At 44.2% G+C, this 16,139-nt stretch overlaps 1 protein-coding gene across 1 annotated transcript in view; it reads left to right on the forward strand.

Moving 5' to 3' along the window:
- The window catches only part of LOC307212652 (uncharacterized protein), a 230,559-nt gene extending 222,600 nt beyond the window's left edge, over nucleotides 1–7,959 (forward strand). The window contains exon 4 of the transcript XR_013837041.1: nucleotides 7,913–7,959. The gene's annotated coding sequence lies outside the window, so the exon portion shown is untranslated. The remainder of the gene's footprint in view (nucleotides 1–7,912) is intronic.
- Nucleotides 7,960–16,139: the final 8,180 nt, after the last annotated feature.

The raw sequence follows: 16,139 nt of genomic DNA on the forward strand, positions 1-16,139 counted from the left end.
TCCAAGTGGAATAGTTTGCGACAACAGGAAGTAAAAATGCTGCTTTTTCTCCAGTTCCTGATTTGCAGAGTTCCAGAATCTCTTTGACATGCCCTTGTTTACATAAAAAATAAAGGCAGCCATAAAGCACAGGGAGGGGGCACTCTCCAAAATCCACAGCTGGGAAATACCTTTATTAGGACTAACCCAAATTGTCACAAAATAGTTTGCAAATTTTCAAGTTGTCTAGAACTCTCCTGCCAAGCTAGTCAGAGGTGGAGGTTATGAGGGGGAAAACAGAAAAGTTAGGCTAGATGTTGAAGCCTTGAGGTTTACATTTGAGTTTCTCCTCAAACCTCCATCCCCACTTTTTACAATCTGGAAACTAATTTTCTACCCCTTAAGCCCATGGTATCCTTTCTCATAACCTTTTTTGTCCTCCTAGGTATCATCTCCTTATCAGTTCATCATACACCACTAGTGGAAAGAAGGTTTTGCTGGACTGTGTCGCACTAGTCTAAACATGTCATGGCTACTGTAGGCAGGACAAATGGTCTCGATGTTTATGCAATCCAGCTGCTCCCACTTCCCTCCTTACTCCCACCACCAATAAATATAGCTGATTGTATATATTACACTTCAGGGTCATGTACTAGCAGTGAGATCCCATTAGGAGGGCAAGGGTGACTGACTTGTGACTTCAACAATCCTTCAGAGTTAATCCAGCATTGTAGGAGCAAAAATTAAATACGCTGAGCTCCAAGTGTGATGAAAAAAAACAGCCCATAGCTGGGTAGCAACCTATAAAGGAAGAATTTAAAATGGCAATAAAAACTTTGTAATCTAATTACAGCAGTAAAAGTAAAAGGTGAGGCATTCACAGCATGGTTCACGTGCACTACGGCTAACCCCTGACATCTTGAATATATTATGCGGTTTCGTCCCTGCAGAAAATACTTTGTAAAGATCAGCCAGCCAGCCTTGCATCTTATTTTGTTATGTGTGCTTTTGATTCTATGTTTCTGCAAATGTGGATAGTGGGTTCTGGTGTTTAAGCTGATTTTCTGGGTGGGTGGGTGCCTCTGTGCTGCAATTCCGTGTGTCCACTCCTGAGAATAAGATTTTCCCCACACACACACCTCCCAAGAATAATTTCAGAAAGATGCCAATTTGCATTTGGCAAATTGACTCTCACATTGACATACCCTAGAAACAGTCTGCACACGTTGTAACCAAAGAATTATCCATTAAAATTCATCAAAACAACTGAGCAAAGATCTATCAAATGTAAAGCTGGAAGGGATAATAAAAATAATTCCCCCTATTTCCAAAGTTTGAAGGTGAGCGTGGATACTTAAATTGCTGTAACGACACTGTCCGTATATAAGAGGCTTGTTGGAACCCCAAGATTTGCAGAAATATAAGCAATTCTTATGGGACATGGGTGGCACTGTGGGTTAAACCACAGAGCCTAGGGTTTGCCGATCAGAAGGTTGGCGGTTCGAATCCCCGCGATGGGGTGAGCTCCCATTGTTTGGTCCCACCTCCTGCCAACCTAGCAGTTCAAAAGCACCTCAAAGTGCAAGTAGATAAATAGGTACCACTCCGGCGGGAAGGTAAACGGTGTTTCCGTGCGCTGCTCTGGTTCGCCAGAAGCGGCTTAGTCATGCTGGCCACATGACCCGGAGGCTGTACGCCGGCTCCCTCTGCCAGTAAAGCGAGATGAACACTGCAACCCCATAGTCGGTCACGACTGGACCTAATGGTCAGGGGTCCCTTTACCTTTAAGCAATTCTTGGTGGGTGGGCGGGTGAACACTAAGGGTGCCTGTGGAAACACTAGCAAGCCCCCAATGAGAACTAGCCATGCTCAGTGGCCTCAAATAGCTGATTGGTTCTTTGGGAGATGGAACAGCAAACTAGGGAGGAGAGAGAATGGAGTGGAATTTTGGGAAGGAGAGCATAGCTAGCTAGAACACTGAATGGGAGCACTTTGCACTGTTGTAGCTCCCACTTGCGGAGGGACGCAGGTGGCGCTGTGGGTTAAAGCCTCAGCGCCTAGGGCTTGCCGATCGAAAGGTCGGTGGTTCGAATCCCTGCGGCGGGGTGCGCTCCCGCTGCTCGGTCCCAGCGCCTGCCAACCTAGCAGTTCGAAAGCACCTCCGGGTGCAAGTAGATAAATAGGGACCGCTTACCAGCGGGAAGGTAAACGGCGTTTCCGTGTGCGGCTCTGGCTCGCCAGAGCAGCGATGTCATGCTGGCCACGTGACCCGGAAGTGTCTCCGGACAGCGCTGGCCCCTGGCCTCTTAAGTGAGATGGGCGCACAACCCCAGAGTCTGTCAAGACTGGCCCGTACGGGCAGGGGTACCTTTACCTTTACCTAGCTCCCACTTGCAGTCTTTAATAGCCACTGCTTTTTATGGTTTGTAATTTGTATTGCAGTCCATGATACTTTACCAAGGAACAAGACTTCTGCTTGCTCCAAGGAGAGCAGGCAATAGAAAGATTAGTGGAACATGAAGCAGGCATGTGCATTTTGTTTACTTCTTCATACTTAGGCTTTGTTTCACCTTAGAAGGCGATAACTGAGGGGTTCGGTCAGAGATTTCATGAAGGTGGGTTTGGGGAAGAGATTTGGAGGGAGAAGGGGGTGCTTAATATTGTCTATGGAACCCTCTACACAGGGGTGCCAACTTGAATAAAATATTGTGGGGGCCCAGGGAAGCCCCACCATGCAAAATCGATCACATGATGCAGTGCACACGCACCATTTGAATGGGAATGCCAATCAATTTTGTGGGGGAGTTTAAGCCATATGAAAATCCAGAGTGCCTTATTAATCTGCCCCACACCTGACTGCATGTTATGGCTGAGCATCAAACATTCCAGAACTGACTCAATTTAGCTGGAAGGTTTCCATATATGTCTGTGTACCTCACACTTATATAGGTGTTCTTCTTGGTTTCCTTTTTTGGCATTTAGTACACTTAAGGAAGGGATGCGGGTGGCGCTGTAGGTTAAACCACAGAGCCTAGGACTTGCCGATCAGAAGGTCGGTGGTTCAAATCCCCGCAACCATTGCTCGGTCCCTGCTCCTGCCAACCTAGCAGTTCGAAAGCACGTCAAAGTGCAAGTAGATAAATAGGTAAACGGTGGGAAGGTAAACGGTGTTTCCGTGCACTGCTCTGGTTCGCCAGAAGCGGCTTGGTCCTGCTGGCCACATGACCTGGAAGCTGTACGCCATCTCCCTTGGCCAATAAAGCGAGATGAGCACTGCAACCCCAGAGTCGGTCACGACTGGACCTAATGGTCAGGGGTCCCTTTACCTTACACTTAAAGAAAAGGCTTTTGCAAAGCTTAGGAGCCTAGGCAATTCACTACCAGCACTGCCAGACTATCAAGTTTCAATATACTGCAGGTGTGAGTCTCTGCAAGTGTAATTTGGCACATCAGTATTGAAAATCAGTACAGATACTTAGAATATTTTTTACTGTATGGTTGGTTTTTACTATATTATTTTATTTTTTGCTATGAGATGGGATGTATTTTAGAGCAATGTTTCTCAAACTTGGGTCTCCAGCTGTTGTTGGACTACAACTCCCATCATCCCTAGCTGGCAGGAGCAGTGGTCAGGGATGATGGGAGTTGTAATCCAGCAACAGCTGGGGACCCATGTTTGAGAAGCACTGCTTTGGAGAAATAAAGTACGGTCAATTGCAAATGTTACCTATGTTCTTCAGGAAAAAGGCAGCCATAGAGGAGTGTAAAAGGAGGCCACTTGAATGTATATCATCCATGCTATTCCTTGACTCCAGAATGACTGATCTGTTTCCAGATTCCACTGTCCATAATTACCAATCCTTGGCTATGTTGGCTGGGGCTGATGAAAGTTGGAGTCTGACAACATCTGGAAGACCACAATTTGGCCACCCCTGCTTTTTACTCTGGTGATGTGATGGATAACAATAACTCTTTGTAGTTGTACAAGGGAAGGCAGCAAGAATTCACAAGTCTTAGGACCACTTCCAATGTCAGAATAAAAAGGAGGAAAATCCAAAAGCATACACTTTGCAGAACTGCTTTGGGACTTCTGCACAGCACATGTGTCCGGCACATGTCAGGCACATGCGTCTAATTGTTCCAACATTACGTACTTGGGTGTCCTGCTGCTTTGTACTTGAATTTTGTACTTGTGCCTTAAAACACTTGCATTACTGAAACTGAATAACAGGAGCCTGCCCTTAGAAACAGTCCGGTGTCTAGTTCCTCAACACTTATCTGCAGATGTGTTGGGGTATGTCCATGAATGCAATTCTCCTGGAGAGCAGACCTGAAAAATTGAAGACAACCAGGCTTAAGATTGAGCTGAATCCAGGAAACACATTATAACATTCCTGACACAGGCTAATTGCATGCAAGAAACATGCTTTTTAAAAAACAAATGTCGGCAGCCCTGTTGGTCCAGGTTTCTTTCTTTCTTTTTTTGCAGAGGGAGAGGGCAATCAAAACAGAAATAATTTTATTAGGACCAATTAAAAGTTGAAAAGATGTAAGTTAGCTTCTGAACTTCACAGAACTCTTCCTCAGAGTTAAGCAACAAGAAGTGCAAAATAGGGAGGGAGAAATAAAAAAGTTGCTGGTTAGAGGACTGCAGTCTTAAGATGTTTCAGGCTAATTTCTACCGACTAGTTAAGTTATTTTGTACTGAGTGTAGAAGATCACAGGTTGTACTAATATAATGACAATAAAGCAAGGGCCACTTTCTCTTTGAAAATATGAGGCTGATGTAACACCTAAGAACAGCTAAAAATAGGAGCGCCTCCAACTATAGACATTGCAGTAATAGTATTTAAAGACAATGGAAAATCTTCCAGTTAAAATGGCATGATGCAGGTAGATGTGAGCAACTTTCTTGGATGTTTCTTCGGGGACAAAATGGTACTAATTTTGGGCCAAAACCCATCAAAATGTCATTCTGTTTTGTACTCCACTTGCATTATGGCAGGACAAAATGTTCTATATAGGCAACTGTAGTGGCAATGCTTGCTTTTGTTTGTGTATGTTTTGTATATATTGTAAAACTATTCATTTGCAGTTTGTATAATGTGCACACACATGTCGTCTTGCTCTGTTAGAGGTGACCAAACTGACCAGATCCTACATTACATGGACAGAACCCTAGCATGAGAAAGCACCTGCTAAATGTTTGAGAACCTTTTAGGATAAGTATAGATATATATGGAGTAAGCAACCTTTGAATTAGGTTAGAGAGGTAACACAGCTGCACAGCATGTTATTACAGAGTGCAAAGAAGATACTGCTGCATCTTCACCTCTGAAGATTGCCGTGATGCAGTGGGATGCATTCTGCATGTACCTCCAAAACAAGCATGCAGTAAGTACATCAGGGACAGTTTGCAGCCCTCTAGAATGTTGGTGGGCTGCCAGCTTCCATTAGGCCCGGTCAGTCCCATGGCCAGGGACTATGGGAGTTATGGGACACAGGTGGCACTGTAGTCTAAGCCACTGAGCCTCTTGGGCTTGCCGATTAGAAGGTCGGCATTTCGAATCCCTGCGATGGGGTGAGCTCCCGTTGCTTCTGCCAACCTAGCAGTTTGAAAGCACGCCAGTACAGGTAGATAAATAGTTTCCATTGCGGTGGGAAGGTAAACGCCGTTTCCGTGTGCTCTGGTTTCTGTCACGGTGTTTCGTTGCACCAGAAGTAGTTTACTCATGTTGGCCACATGACCTGGAAAGCTGTCTGTGGACAAACGCCGGCTCCCTTGGCCTGAAAGCGAGATGAGCGCCACAACCCCATAGTTGCCTTTGACTGGACTTAACCATCCAGGGGTCCTTTACCTTTTTTACCTTTACTATGGGAGTTGCAAGTCCAGCAACATCTGGAGAGTCAGATTTCCCAACCCTGCAGTGCATTGATACAAGTGCAGACACCAATGCTTTGGTTTTGAAATATTGTTCACATCAAATGTTTCAAACATATCATTTCATAGTTCTAACTATTATAGTTAGTTAAATACACTTGTTTCCTACATTCCACTTTGCAATTCCAAATGGTGCTTTTTGCTTCACAATCTCTATTAGAATTAAGAGTTCCAGTTCATCTTGGAATCCTCTGCTCTGACTCCCCTGTAAACACTTCCTTAACTATGGCTGGTTGCTGTACCAGGTGTCCATTTACACTTCACAAAACAAGAGCGAAGGCATCACCAAAAAAAGGAAAAAAGAGGACACAATTCTGCACATCCTCATTTATATGGTTAGGTGCCCACTTTGAAATAATTAGTGTAATTTAAGTTGGAATATATCTCACTCAAAACTGCATGCCTGCTCAGTCTGCCAACTGTTGATAGACAACTTCAGGGTCCCTGCTGTTCTTACTTATGGTTCTTTACCATTACTCTGGATGCAGAAACAGAGAACTGTAGAGTTGGAAGAATCATAGAATCATAGAGTTGGAAGAGACCACAAGGGCCATCGAGTCCAACCCCCTGCCAAGCAGGAAACACCATCAGAGCACTCCTGACATATGGTTGTCAAGCCTCTGCTTAAAGACCTCCAAAGAAGGAGACTCCACCACACTCATTGGCAGCAAATTCCACTGTCGAACAGCTCTTACTGTCAGGAAGTTCTTCCTAATGTTTAGGTGGAATCTTCTTTCTTGTAGTTTGGAACCATTGCTCCGTGTCCGCTTCTCTGGAGCAGCAGAAAACAACCTTTCTCCCTCCTCTATGTGACATCCTTTTATATATTTGAACATGGCTATCATATCACCCCTTAACCTCCTCTTCTCCAGGCTAAACATGCCCAGCTCCCTTAGCCGTTCCTCATAAGGCATCGTTTCCAGGCCTTTGACCATTTTGGTTGCCCTCCTCTGGACACGTTCCAGTTTGTCAGTGTCCTTCTTGAACTGTGGTGCCCAGAACTGGACACAGTACTCCAGGTGAGGTCTGACCAGAGCAGAATACAGTGGCACTATTACTTCCCTTGATCTAGATGCTATACTCCTATTGATGCAGCCCAGAATTGCATTGGCTTTTTTAGCTGCCGCGTCACACTGTTGGCTCATGTCAAGTTTGTGGTCAACCAAGACCACAAGAGACCCTAGGGGTCATCTAGTCGAAAGATGCCTTCAGATAGAGGCCTGTCCACTGTACAGCAGAACATGTGGTGGAAGGGTGTGTCATTTTAGGGAGCGTAATGTATTTATTTTTTTTGCAGATTTCTTCAGTGAGGCATTTTTCAGTGTTACCTGTCCACTTGCTGTTAGACAAGGTCTTCCCATTGAGTGCTGTGATCAAGTGTTGCAAGGGTAACTCATTGGTGTGGAGGGCACAAACCAACCAGACCAGCTTACAACCAAGTTTAGGTTCTACCCAACACATGGTACCACCCTCCCAGCCGGTGTAAACATTTGTAGAATCTCCCCCAATGGTCTGCAGGCTCTTACCAATATTCTTCTTCTTTGTGAAATCTGCAAGGTTATTAGTAATAACTCTAGCTGGTTTTCCTGTCTTTTAGCCTTTCTCTGGAGTGAAGTGGTAGAGATATATTACACCTGGCCCACTGTACAAAGAATAAGGCTGTTCTGTGATTTTGCTGGGGAGCTGCTGATCTGAACTGTCTGCTTTCAACATAACTTTAGTTGTATCTTCACAGCCATCAAAGAAGATAGGTTCAGTTTCAACCTTCTGACAAAGAAAACCAAATTCCTTATCCAGGGATTTTGTAAAATTTTCTTTGGTCTGTTTGACTTTATTGAAGTCTCTTATCTTCTTCAGTGACCAAGCCAGCATCCATAAAGGCAGCAGTGGTGATGGCAATTGTGGTTTTGTTAAAGTCCCCGGTAAACCTATCAGGTCCTAAGAATTTACCTTTTTTCAGTCATTTAATTGCACCCTTTACTTCTGTTTCAGAAATTGTGCTACTCAAAAAGGTCCGGAGGTCATCAGTCAAAGTTGGCAGTCCAGTTCATAACAGGTAAGAGTCAATATAATCCTTAGATGGATCTGTAGATGTGTAGAGGTTTTGAAAGAATTGTTCAAATTCTTGGCTGTTTGATGGCGAGTCATAGTAGAGGTGATCTTCAGGGTTATGTATGCACTGAATCAATTTTCTTGAACGTCTTTTCTTTAGTACTCATGCTAGCAGTTTGGAGGCTTTGTTTCCAAACTCATAGTAAATTATTTTGGTGTATGCTAGAGCTTGGAGAATGTGATCTGTCTCTAGAGATTTCAGCTGTGCTCTCTTATCTCATGGAAGTTTGAATGTGTTGTGTTGTCCTCGGGTTAAATACAGGAGTTACAAATCCCAAATTTCCTTGTCTCTTTTGTGCATTTCCTGAACAAGGATTATATCAGGGTGTTCTTTTTTAAGATAGATTCCACCCTACAGCATTTAACAATTGAGCCCAGCCCTTTGACGTTGAGAGAGATAACTTTGAAGGCTGGTGGCATTATAAACATGGGAAGTTGTTAAGCATGCATACTGTGAGTCTTGGTGTGTGAGTGTTGAATACATGGCAGATCTCAGGTAAAGCAGCTGCACTGAGTAAACTTGAGAGAACAACAAGAGTCATAGGAACGCATAAATACAAACATAACTATCTATCCATGGTGAAAATGACTGAGTCATGACAGGGAAAGCGGTGGATAACTTTACTCTGGACCACCAGGAGATGAAGGAGGGGCTAGGGTGGGGAATTATCTTAGTGCTCCACACATTCTCCTTCCTTGGGAAGTCGTAAAAGCCTGAAGGCTTTATAATGAAGTTGAATGCCTTCAAGCCTTAGGCTTGAGAAGCATAATATTAACGAGCAATGCCACCATCTTTTTGAGTCATCCATACTGAGGAGAAAAAGGGGACAGACCTTCCCTTTGATGTAAATTCTGGGATGATAATTTCAAGATTATACAGAATATTTTCCATTTGTTCATCATCACTGGCTCCAAGGCATTTACCATTCACTTGCACCAATATCTGAAGTGGGAAACCCCACTGGTAAGTAGTTCCTGCAGCTTTTAGTGTAGTATTTGAAAGATCTGTGATGGGCCAGGTTCTCCAGGCATAGGTTCAGGTATACCTCCATAACTGAGGGTTCATATTTAAACTCATAGAAGTTGAGTAGGGCATGGAAGGTGGAATTTTTGATCTGATATCTTTCAAATGCAACAATGTACCTAGGCATGTCTGAGGCCTTTGTTTTGGGTCCACCTACTCTGTGAGCTTATTCAGTGTCAGCGGAAGTGAGGGGGGTGGTCTATTCAAACCACCAAATTTAAAATAAAAACAATCCCCACACACACACCATCTCTCATTCCGGAATCCCACATGCATGAACATTTTTCCAGCTGTCATTATGAGACTGATCCTCAGTCTTTAATTCCAGATCTCCACTTGTCATTTTGAGTAATTGCAGTTCAGATTGAGTGGTTAGGCTAGCATTAAGCGCTATTTGCCATTTGTGTTACTTCAGCTCTGCGATCAGATAACATCTCAGTGCAGAGCATCAGTCCAGTCATTTGCTAGAGCCTGCCTTATTTTGGCAACAAATTTCTCTGAATCTCTCTCCTCCTTAGGGCCATTAGTGGCTTTTGTGCCCTTTTGCCTACAAGTGCCAGATGATGCCATGTCTCCCTCACGAGCTCCGCCCAACAGCTCTGAGAAATCAACCTCTAGAGCAGTGTTTCCCAACCTTGGGCCTCCAGCTGTTTTTGAACTACAATTCCCATCATCCCTGACCACTGGTCTTGCTAGCTAGGGATGATGGGAGTTGTAGTCCCAAAACAGCTGGAGGCCCAAGGTTGGGAAACACTGCTCTAGAGCAGCATTAGAGTGCTCAGAGAGGTAAGAAATAGCATTTTTGCAGATGTTCAGAGCATTTTTAATCCCAAGGATAGTGGAGACTCAAAATCCAGCCACCATTTGACAAGCACACCCCACCCCCGCCCCAAGCCATCTTGAGCTGAAGTAGATATGTGAACCAGCCAGAAGAACTAGCCTTCTGTCCCATCATCATTGGCTATCTTCAACACAATGAACCCTAAAGTTAAAATCCATCTTCATTTCTTTGACGCTGTTCATAGCCACACACTGGTGTTCCTGGGAATAGAGTGCAAATGCCCCATTGATAAATATTCATGTGCATGACATTAATTCATGCTGCCAATATTTTGCATGCAATTAATTAAGATGTGGGCTGTGACCCTGAGCTGATGAGCACTTTTGAGCTGAACAAGCAACCCACACCCTCTGCAATGGGCGCTTTAGCTTCATTAGGAGTATGAGGATTCCCACACGATCTTCTCAAATGCTTGCTTAAGTGTCACGTTTTCTGTCAGTGTATAAGTCATGGAAAAGCATGTTCTCCCTCATGGAGAGCGTGTGTTGCGGTGGGGTCCACCAGGCCACCCCTCTGTTGCCAGGCAGGATTACTAAGGAAGCCTGTGGCAACGGTTGGATGGCTGGGTTGTTGGGGTAAATCCTATGTTGCAATTTGGTGGGAGGGATTAGATGTTTTAAATCCTGTGAACGCATTTTGGAGGTTTCTCTTTCACTGTGTGCAACGGATCACCAGCTCACCCGCCCTAATTTTATGGGTTTTGCGTTGACCTTTCTATGTCTGTCATGGGGTCGTCTGCCATTGGGGCAGGGGCCTGGTAGGAATTTTGTCCATCTGGCTGATTGGCTGGTGCCATTTGGTTTTTGCCCACTGCGTAGCAAATCGTCACAACTTGTAAGGTTGTGGTTAGGCATGGTTATCATTTGGTTGGAGGAGGGGTTAAGATTGGCTGGGCCTGCCCCTCCAAGGTTGCTGTGGAAAGGGAATTCCGTTAAAGGAATCCAGGGGCTTGCCATCTTTTCATCCGAATCCCTGGAATGGGGCTAGGGCCAGCAAGCCCTGGGGAGCATGTAGGGAGAGGTGAGGGTCTGTGCCTCAGCTCCATTTCTCCCCAATATTGTTTTCCCTTACTGGCTTTCGGTGGTGCCTGGAAGTCACTTCTGTCCACAGGCAGGGGGACAGATAGTCTTAACCAATGCCTAAACAACCACTCACATTTATGTATTTCAGTAAAGTTGAGGTCAAAATTATGCCAAAAACCTTAAACAAAATGTATGTGTGTGTTGTGAGTTATTTGAGGGGTGGCTTGGGGACCTTGACACGCAACTGGAGGAAGCGGGGAGACGAGGTAAGACTATGCAAGGAAGCACGAGAAAAATGCATTGGAACTAGGCCCAGGGCCTATCTCCTTTTGCCCTTCATTTCCTGCATATACTCTCATGGTTCAGAATATCCTAGCACTGCAACTTCCCATGGGGGCTGCATCCCAGAGAGTTTACTTGAGGTGCACCCAAGGGCTTGCACACACCCAGAACTTCAGCAGGGAAAGCATGCACACACCCTGCTTTTATTACAAGCTGCTTTTGAAATTCTTCTGAGATGCTGAAGAGTAGCATGGGTACCTACTATTTACAAAGCACGCATATAAAGCCCTGGGGAGTGCATGTCGTTATACAGTTCTCTGGAATGTGGCTGAGAAAACTGGGATGGGGGTAGGCAGAGCCACAAACACAGGAGAAAGTCAGGGCTTTTGAGTCTTGGTATTTGTTCCACCTACAAACTATACTAATGCTGCTAATTAAGGGCTTGCCCACATTTCTGCATTATTAGCTGTTCACCCACTTTCCCCCCATTTGAATTAGACTGGAGTTGTCCACACCCACATGTATTTGGATTTCTATGTGAGAAGCAATTTTGGTTTCCCTCCCATGCATGCCAATAAGTGTTCCCTCTTGTGTTATCACTGCCTTCTCATTTGTTGATTCTAGGATGCCTATTAAGTTCCGACACAACATGCACCTTGGTGGTGGTGGTAGTAGTGGTTAGGGTTAAGGTTTAATCCCTTCTTAAGAAGTGTGCAAAAATACACAGCCAGGCAGTTGTAAAGTGTCAGTGCACAGCTTTGCCATTTTCTGGTTCTGGGCAAATCTGAGGTATCAAAACATTTATAGACGTCCTCCTCTGTTCAGGAGTATGCTGGAAATAGTTAAAAGCATAGGTGGAAAAGAAATGAAAAGCAGACACTTTTCAGATTGTTGCACAATGTTTGGTGTAGAAATCTTTTAACATGACTTGCTTCTGCAATTTTCTGGTTTTGTGCAAATTTGGGGGGTTGAAAGAATGAATAATATGCACACACACAAACGCACAGACTCCTCCATTCAGGAGTGCTCCAGTAGTTGGGAGCATGGACGGAAAAGAAATGAAAGCATTGAGGAAGTTGTGGGTAGGGAAAGGAGAGCAGTAGAAAGTGGTATTTGATCCACTCACTGAAAAACACCAAAACAAATCATTTGCAACCCTGAGTGGAGTGGTTTGGAACCCCATTTTCCTCAGCTGACTGGACTTACCCTGATATCATGAAAACCCACATTTACAAGGGTCATCCAGATTAGTGCTGTTTGAGGTTAATGCCATGCAAACTACTCAAATTATATGGGAACACAAAGAGCTGCAAACACAATAAGCTCAGGCGTGGACAGGCCTTGATTTTCTGGTGCAGAGGAAGATCATAATGATTGGCAGTCACATGAGCTGGGTTTTGTGATCCTTGGGGAATGGACTGTGGCAGTGGTGAGGAACCAGTGGCCCTTTAGATCTAGCTAGAATACAGCTCGTATCATCCCTGACCATGGACCATGCTTGTTGGGCTTATGGGAATTGAAGACCAGCAGCAATTGGAGGGCCACCAGTTCCACACCCCTGCCTGGCTTCTAATTTACTCATTATCCATTGGACATTATTCCACATTAGTTTTATTTGTAATGCAGCTGGGCCTAACCCTGCAAAATATTTATCTTTAAGATTCAAAAATGAGATTATGACTGGAAATGCTTAGGGCTGTACCTGTGCTAAAGTATTGTGAAGTTTCAGGAGTTTCACCAGAAGGTGATGGGTATCAGCTTTTTATGTTCTGGAAACAATGCATAGTTTATAAAAGTTTACTATTACAAAATGACTTTTTATGAAGCATTTCAATTCTGTGTTTGGGCTGGGAGCTAACTACTTAATATTGGAATTTATACTTTAGATTGTATGCAAATTCCACGCCTTCCCTCGTTTACCCAGTTAGTAGTTGGATTACAGGTGCATAAATAAACCTTTAATTAGTAGTTATTAATTATGCAAGGTCATTTTAACTCCATCAGCAGTCAAGAAATGTGTTCTTGAGACATAGCCCTTTCCCACTTTGACCAAGTGATTCAGTTCACAATTGCAAAACTTTGACTATAGACCATAATTTGAATTGAAGTGAAAGAGAGAGAGCATTGTGATCCAGAATTTTGTTTCAGGAGTTTAGACATGGATCATTTGGTTGGTTTGTATATTGTAAATACTTTTATACCGCCCTTCAAATCCTGTTCCCAATGAGGTTTACAAAATGAAGAAAGCAACGCATAAGTTAAATCATAACTAGAATGTAGCCTTATTGAATAGTCCAAAGAAAAAATAGCTTAAATGCCGTCAGTGAAATGTTGGCACTCTCTTAATTTCAAGGAAATACAGTGACATTTATTGTTAGTCAGGGGCAGCTGGTGTATGCTGGATTTGGTGGGGTTGCTTGTCAGCCAAGGTTGCATAGGCTAAGCCAAGAAGGTCCCCATCTTCTTCCCTTGCAAAGATGGATAAGCAGTGCAGTTATACAATTACCGTACTTAGCATCAATCTAAACTGAATAGACTCTTACCTTGGTTCAGCAGGGGTCCCTCAGAGAAAAGGTGTGCGGTGTTGTTCAGCACCCTAGCCTCCACTTCTTCAGATGTTTGGCACAGCACCTCTTCTTTTCATGCTGCCATCTTGTATGTAAAGTTTGTCTGGTGCTCCTTCTGTCATGCAAAAAGTTCAGTGTTCCTATGACTGAAATTTGGTATTTTCTTGATCTTCTATTTCTCAGTCGGCTGCATTGCCAAGGCAGTGACATAGTGTTCCACAGGAAAATCTTAATCCTCTTCAGAGCCCAGAATATCCACTCTCCTTCCGCAGTTGTCACAGGAGTGTTGATGAGGATTTTGAGCAATTTCATCATTTCTTCCATTGCTGGCTCCAGATTGCTAGAGTATGGAAGCATCCATGCAGATGTACAGTTCTTGCCTCCTATACAGGATAAAGATATCTATCTTCACCCTCCAGCATAGGCTTCTAGAGTTTCCTTAAATCTGTTGTGTAGATCTCTGGCTGTGCACTGGAAAGAAAGTCCCTTGTACCAGCAAATTGGATGCAAATTGCTCATTTGCATGTGTGATGATGATGCCACAGACTTCTGATGCCACTTGATCTGAGATCTCCTTTCATTTGCTTCTGGGCAGCTGAGATTCCAGAAGTATCTCAGAGAACAATTTTCCAGCTGACTCACCAAATTGATGGCATTCACAAAGTGATGCTGTAGAATCGATGGCTGTTCTTCAGTTGATTGTAGAGTGTTTTTACATGGAGCATTATTCTGTAGAACAGCAACAATGGTTGCTACATGAACTCACTGTCTCTTTTCAGCGTTTCAAGAAATTCCCTGGCCTCAAGGACTGAGTTCTTATCATACGCCCAGTCTCACATTTTATGAATCCTGTTTCAAACACCACATTCATTGTGTGGATGTTGAGGTTCCAGCATTTTTAAGACACTCTTAGGAGCCTTCGGTGCACAACTGACTTGAATACTCCACTGCTTTTTGCACTGTAGGCAAAATAAAAAATAAAAATAAAAATGATGGGGGAACCAAGAAAGATCTGAAAAGAAAACCCTTTCTTGTTTGAGGATACTGCTTGCTAATTTCAGCTGATGCACATAACCGTGAACATAGTGGGCACTGGGGAATGCATCTAGGATCTTCTTTTCCATTCCTATGTGCTTAATATGCATCACAGTCACCCCATTGGAGCTTGAGGAATGAGTTTCTCTTCTGCAGCAAAAGCTCATTCTACTACGGAAGCAAGGCTACCACAGTGGTTTCAGCCTAAGAGTCTTGCAGCCGTGTGAATCCATAAAACCTGACCACCATCAAATGTGTCAGAAAACCAGTATATATTGGCAGTGGGTGGCAACATCTGTGGTGTCGTCAGCTTCAATGGCAACAGGAGGAGTGTATTTCATCTGTTGTTTAATATGATCCTGGGCCATAGTCAACATGAAGTCAAGCAGAGTAGTCTTTGACAGACCTCTAAACACGGTTGCACACTGCCGATGAACTTTCATTGTGGTCCGTGCTTTGTGCAAGGTGAAGCCATGCACTTCAGGTGGCAGATTCAACCCCGTCCTCCACCGTTTCTCTGCTGCCAGCCCCACTGGGGCTTCACCTGCACCACAAACACAGCCTTGCTGCCCTCACCACTGGCGCTGTACCGCCACGTTGTAGTGGCATAGTGGGCACAGCCACAGGTGAGGCTACAACTGTGGTGATGATGCTGGTAGTTCGGGTGCAACAACGGGGGCTGGGAGGGTGTGGAGTGGGAACCTGGTTCCACAGGGAGTAGCACTGAGAGGGCGTTGTGTTTTGTCTACAATGGCAAAGCATCTCGGGCCATTCCTACTTATGCCCCACTGTTCCTGAGGAGCCTCCGTTATTTATCTGAAAAGCTATGCACTCAAATAGATGAGCATAGTGTGTGGCTTAGCTGGAAAATCAATACCGTACACAAACCAGTCTGTTACTGTCATTAGAGCATCTTCTTGCCAGCCTTCACAAATGATATACTGTTGTTGCACAATATGTCAGGCACAACCCAAGGCTGGTGCAGGTGTGTTGGCAAAAGAACAGGCAGCTTCTCTTGTCCCCGTGGAAGCTTTCTTCTTGGATTTTTTTTTTAAAAAAAATATTTCCTTCATCCAGCAAACCCAGAACACGTGGGAGGGGGAATCCCACCTTTAAAGCAAAACGAAAAGAGCTTAAATAAGTGAGTATTTGCTATATTGGTCTTTCCTGCAAAGCTTGCAAAATATGGACCAGATTCCCCTACAGTAATTCTCTTTGGAAAGAGCGGCAAATCCAACATGGACTGAGTTACGTTACCGTCGTATGTGCCTCTTGGGTATTTGCACAGCCCTGTTCTCTCTGAGCTGATCAACTTATGCCTGGGCTGCACCACTTC

This window comes from Podarcis cretensis (assembly GCF_951804945.1).
Source record: "Podarcis cretensis genome assembly, chromosome: 3".
NCBI lineage: Eukaryota > Metazoa > Chordata > Lepidosauria > Squamata > Lacertidae > Podarcis > Podarcis cretensis.